At 38.1% G+C, this 6,572-nt stretch overlaps 1 pseudogene; it reads right to left on the bottom strand.

The window, feature by feature from the left end:
* On the bottom strand, positions 1 to 183 carry LOC114637103 (annotated as a pseudogene).
* Positions 184 to 6,572: the final 6,389 nt, after the last annotated feature.

The following is a 6,572-nucleotide window of genomic DNA, read 5'->3' as shown; positions in this document are numbered from 1 at the left end:
TCAGTGATGGCCATGTGCAGGTGCAGGACAGGAGCCTTTCAGAGCTTCACTTCTTTTATCAGCACTCCTGATTTTATAAATGATGAGGCTCATTAACCCCACTCCTACACAAATTTCCTGGTTAACCTGGGTATAGTAGGGTTTCATGGGGACCCAGACTTTGTTAATAAAGGTTTGAAGCATCTCAGCAGAACCAAGGCCACAGGCAACACCAAATTCTGCAACAGAATGGGAAAGGTCACAGAGCACGAAGGCGCTGTGTGGGGCCTGCTGGAGTCTTATTTTATTTTTACTGGATATTTTATTTACATTTCAGATGTTATTCCCTTATCCCATTTCTCCACCTTGCCCAGGAACCCTATATCCTAGCCCCCCTCCTTCTGTTTCTCTGAGGATGTGCCCCACCCACCTATCTACTCCTACCTCCCCACCCTTGAATTCCCCCACACTGGGCATCCAGTCTTCATGGGACCAAGGATCTCCGATCCCACCTATGCTCAACAAGGCCATCCTCCCGTACATATACAGCTGGAGCCATGGATCCCTCCCTATGTGCTCCCAGGCTGGTGGTTTAGACCCTGGGAGTTCTGGTTGGTTGGTATTATTGCTCTCCCCATGAGGCCACAAACCCCTTCAGCTCCTTCACTCTTCTCTCTAACTCCTTTGTTGGAAATCCCATGATCAGTTCAATAGTTAGCTGTGAGCATCCACCACTGAATATGTCAGACGCTGGCAGACCTCTAAGGAGATAGCTATATCAGGCTCCTGTCAGCATGCACTTCCTGACATCCACATCAGTGTCTACCTTTGGTGACTGCACGTAAGATGGATACTCAGGTGGAACAGTCTCCAGACGACCCCCTCCTTCAGTTTCTGTTCCACACTTTGTTTCCATATTTGCTCCATGAGTATTTTGTTACACCTTCTAAGAAGAACCAAAGCACCCACACTTTGGTCTTTCTTCTTCATAAGCTTCATGTGGTCTGTGGGTTGTATATTGGGTATTGCAAGCATTTGGACTAATATCCACTTATCAGTGAGTGAATACCATGTGTGTTCTTTTGTGATTGGGTTACCTCACTCAGGATGATATTTTCCAGTTCCATCCATTTACCTAAGAATTTCTCAAATTCATTGTTTTTAATAGCTGAGTAGTACTTCATTGTGTAAATGTACCACATTTTCTGTATCCATTCCTCTGTTGAGGGACATCTCGATTCTTTCCAGCTTCTGGCTATTATAAATAAGGCTACTAAGCAGAGAGGGGCCACCCAGAACCCCCTCTGACTGGCGATCTGAATTCTTGCTTAGGCTGCGAGGCTAAGCACTGCAAGGGAATATCAATAAAAGTTAAAAATATCTATCTGGGTTCCCTGAGGGACAAGCCTGACTGCATAGGGGTTGATGTCAAAAGTATCCCCGCTCCACGAAAAAGACATCGGGATGGGTATGGCCCTCCTCAATTTTAATCAATTTGTTTTCTTGTTGTCGTTTGTATATTCTAAACACTAACCTGAAATCAGATCTATAGCTTGTAAACTTTTTCCCATTCCGAAGTTTTACTCTTCACTTGTATCTTTTGCTGTACAGAAGCTTCTTAGCTTCATGAGGTTCTATTTGGCTATTGTTTTTTTGGTTTTGGTTTTGTTTGGGTTTTTTGTTTGTTTTTTGTTGGTGGTGGTAGTTTGGATTTTTGTAGTTTGATTGTTTGAGACAGAATTTCTCTGTGTAGCAGCTCTGGCTGTCCTATAACTCACTCTGTAGACCAGGCTGGTGTCAAACTCACAAAGATCTGCCTGCTTCTGCCTCCCGAGTGCCAGGATTAAAGGCATGTATCACTATTGCCTGGCTTGGCTATTGTTTTTAATGCCTGAAATACAGGGATCCTGTTCAGAAAGTCCTTTCCTGAGCTTATAAATTGAGGCATATTCCTTACATTCTCTTCCAACAGTTTCAAGGTATCAGGTCTTATATTGAGGTCTTTGATTCATTTGGTGTTGAGCTTTGTTCAGGATGAGATATAATGATTTCGTTTCATTCCTCTATGTATTCAGCCCCGTTTGCTGAAAATGTTGTCTTTTCCTCAGTGTATATGTTTTTGACTCCTTGTAAAACACATATGGCTGTAAGAGAATGAGCTTACATGTGGGTCTCCAATTCTATTACATTGATCAATGTAACTCCTTTTATTCTAGAATCAAGCTGTTTTTATTTACTAAATCTCTGTAATATAACTTGCAATTAGAGATAGTGAGATCTCTAGCACTATTTTCATTTTCAGGTTTTTTTGTTGTTTTCCTGGGTCATTTGTGTTTCCATTTACATTTTCAATATTTTTTAAATTTTTGTGAAGAATTGCATTGGAATTTTGATGAGAATTGCATCAACTCTATAGATTGCTCTTTGTAGATTCACTATTTTTACAGTCTTAACCTTATCGACCTGTAAGTATGGAGGTCTTTCCTTTCCAATTTTTGGTAACCTCTTCAATTTTTTCAGTGTCTTAAAGTTTTCCTTGCACAAATATTTTACTTCCTTTGTCAGATTTATTCTAAGATATTTTGAGACTATTGTGCATGGGACTGTTCCCATGAATTCTCTCTTGGTATATTTATTATGAACATTGGAGATAGGTACTAATTTTTGTGAGTTAATTTTATATCCTGATACATTGCTGAATGAATTTATCAGCTGTGAACATTTTCTGGTGGAATCCTTAGGATCTCTATATATAAAATCATATCATCTAAAAATAAGGATACTTTGACATTTGTTTCCTTTATCTCCTCTTATCATACTTTTATAGCTAAAATTTCAAGCACTTTGAACAGGAGTAGCAAATGTGGACATCATTTTCTTGTTCATTATTTTAGTGTAAATGGTTTAAGCCTCTATTTAGCATGTTGTTGGCAGTTGTAGATCACCTGTATTATTTTGTGATATGTCCCCTTATATTCATAGATTCTCTAGGACATTTATCCTGAAGAATATTGGATTCGTCAAAGGCCCTTATGCATTTAATAATTATGTGGTTTCCATCCTTGAATCTATGTTGTAGACTACAATTATTGTTTGTGTATGTTGAACCTTCCCTGCATCTCTGGGTTGAACCTGGTGTGACAGCTGTAGATGATTTTTGTTGTGTTCTTAAATTTGGTTTGCAAGTGCTTGAATTTTTTTGTGTCGATGTTCACCAAGGAGGTTGGCCAATATTTTTAAATTGTTTTGGTATCAAGAATAATACTGTTTTTTTTAAAAAAACTATCTTCCAAATAAATTGTTTTAGAAATGAACAAAACATGAGAGATCTCTGGGAAAACATGAGAAGACAAAACCTTGGATTATTAGTATAAAGAAGGAATATCTTAACAAGGCATAATTAATGTTTTAATGAAAGAGTAAAAAAAAAGTTTCCCAAACCCAGAGAAAGAGATTGGCATCTATCCTATAAAATACTAAAACGAAGAACAAAGAAGGACAAAGAAGGTGTATTGAAAGACCTTTTTGCCTTTAAAAGTTTCTGTTGAATAATGTATACAGGATGTTATATATGATTAACTATTGAAATTTAAGGGAAAATAGAGCTTTCAATGATGAAAATAGGTTAAATTCACTCATGACCACTAAGAAAGCTCTACAGAGGATACTAGAAGGAATACTTCAACCTGAAGAAGAGGATAAACACGTATAAGAAGTCATCAAGAATAAATAAATAATTTCAGAATAGTAATCAAAACAAGTCTAAGGAACACAATAAAAGAAAATGACAGAGAATAATTTTCATCATTCAATAATATCTCTTAATAGTAATAGTCTCAATTCCCCCAATCAAAAGACACAGGACTAGCAGATTGGATTAGAAAACAAGATCTATCTTCTTGCTGCCTCCAAGAAACACACTTCACTATCAACGATAGATACTATCTTTTGATAAGAGGGTGAAAAAATGGCATTCCAAACAAATGCAGTGAAGAAACAATCATCCAAAGCTATTCCAATATAAAAAAAATAGACTACAGGTCAAATAAAGTTACAAGAGTCAGTTTATACTGGAACAATTCATCCAAAGAGATTATGATCATAAGCATTTATGCACAGAACTCTGGTATACCTAATTTCATAAAAGAAATACTATTCTTTTGGTTTTGGTTTTATTGCTTTGAGCAGATGCAATGACCATGGCAACTCTTATAAGGACAGCATTTAATTGGGGCTGGCTTACAGAACCAGAGATTCAGTCCATAATCATCATGGCAGGAAGCACAACAGCATCCAGGCAGACTGGGGGAGCTGAAAGTTCCACATCTTCATCCAAAGAAAGCCAGGAGCAGACTGTCCTCAGGCAGCTAGGAGAAGAGTCTCAAACCCAACCCCACAGTGACACGCTTCCTCCAACAAGGTCACACCTCCTAATAGTGCCACTCTGTAGTGTGTAATTATTTAAAAAAAAACAATCCACACTAATGTTGGCTAGGCACCAGCAGTCTCAGTCTGTTCCCGGTCCTGTACATAGCCAGAGACCCAGACTACGTGTTTCCCCTAGCCAACGCCTCTCCCACCAATGCTGGCTCTGCCTCTCCAGAGGTCTGAGATCACTGCTGCCAAACCACTCCTAAACTTCCCTGGCTACCTGGGGGCGCACTTTCACCAACCTGTGCTCAGCTACGGTTTCCCCTGGAGCCCAGTCCTTGCCCAATCTTCCGGTCCCAAAGCCTGGCCAAACTCCACCTCAGCTATGTTCTTTCCCTCTAGCTCACCTAAGTTGCCTCAAATGTAAAACACCAGACCATCTTAGTTTAGAAACAACAAATGACACAACCGCTGGAAGCTGAATCTATCATCCTAAACCATCAACTAGTCTATATTAAAAATCTTCCAGTGGCGGTGGTGTCACAAGATCTATCAGTCCCCAGTCTACATTTTGCTTCCTTTCGCTCCCGCCTCGCAATCCAAAAAGGACCATTCCTTCCTCCTGGGTTCCCTCTTTTTCTCTCGGACCGGAAGACCCACCTCCTCCTCGCCAAGCTTCTTGTCGTCCTTCTTTTCCAATCAATTAATTAGGCCAAGTATATTCAAACCACCCCCAACTACCATATTAAAAACCATAGATTAATCCCAACATAGTAATTGTAGGTGACTTAGATACACCAGTAGACAGTTCATCTGAACAAAAATCAGACAGAAAAATATTGGGGTTAAATGATATCACAAAACAATTGGACCTAATAGGCATCTATACAACATTACAGCCAAACATTAAAGTATACTCATTCTTCTCAGGAGCTCATGAAATTTTCTTTTTTTAAAAAAAAAAATCTAGCACATATTGGGACACAAGGCAAGTCTCAACAAATATATCAAAATTGAAATAACAGACTACATTTAAAAAGGCCACCATATATCAAGAGCAATAGGAACTATAGAAAGGACACAAACATGGAGATGCAGTGCTGGAAGATAATTGAGTAAAAGAAGATATCAGGTAGAAATTTTTAAAATTCCTAAAGTAAAATGAAAATAAAAATACAACATACCAAAATCTATGTGACACATGGAAGACAGTTCTAAGAGGAAAGGCTATAACATTAAACACCTATATAAAAAAAAATTGAGAGGCCACAAATCAATAATTTAAAGATATACCTAAAGGACTTGGAAAAGAAAAACAAAAAATATGGGAATAAATAATCAAAATCAAGACTAAAATTAATAGAATATAAATGGAAAAAATATGAACTCAACAAAACAAAGAGTATCTTCTTTGAAAAAGTTAATAAGATTGACACATCTTTAATCAAATTAACCAAAAGAAAGAGAAGACTGAAATTAATAAAATTAAAAATGAAAGGGAGACATGACAACAGACACTGAAAAAAACTTAGCAACTCATAAAACCATGCTTTGATTATTCTTTTATGTTCTATTAAACTGGAAAATCAAAAAGAAATAGATGAATTTAGAGATGCACATGACCTACCAAAGTTAGACCAAGATGGAGTAAATAATTTAAACAGACCCATAACAAACAATGAGATAAAAGCAATAACTAAAATTTGAATAACTAAAAATAAATGGCCAGGATCATATGAATTCAGCATAGAATTCTATCAGACCTTCAAAGAAAAGTTAACATCAGTTCTCCTTTCTCAGTTCTTAGCATCAGAAAGTTCATGATGAGATACTGGCACATTCAGTCTGGAGAGGGCTACCTTGTGCTTCAGAGTTATACTTTCTTACTATTTTCCACGGGAGAAAAATGCTAGCTAGTCTTTTGTCAACTTGGTACAAGCTAGAGACATCAGAGAGGAGAGAGCCTCAACTGAGAGGATGCCTCTACTATGATTATTAGGCTTTACATAAACCTGTAGGGCATTTTCTTAATTAGTTATTGGTGTGGGAAGGCCCGGTCCATTGTGGGTAGGGGTGACCTTGGCCTGATGATCCTGAGTTCTATAAGAAAGCAGACTGAGCAAACCACGGGGAACAAGCCAGTAAGCAGCATCTCTCCATGGCTTCTGCATTAGCTCCTGCCTCCAGGTTACTGCCCTACTTGAGTGTTCATGTCTTGTCTC

The sequence above is a fragment of the Grammomys surdaster genome, unplaced genomic scaffold (assembly GCF_004785775.1).
Source record: "Grammomys surdaster isolate TR1022 unplaced genomic scaffold, NIH_TR_1.0 125178, whole genome shotgun sequence".
In the NCBI taxonomy this organism is placed as follows: Eukaryota; Metazoa; Chordata; class Mammalia; order Rodentia; family Muridae; genus Grammomys; species Grammomys surdaster.
The sequence above is the reverse complement of the archived record's forward strand: the minus strand, read 5'-3'. Positions and strand labels throughout refer to the sequence as shown.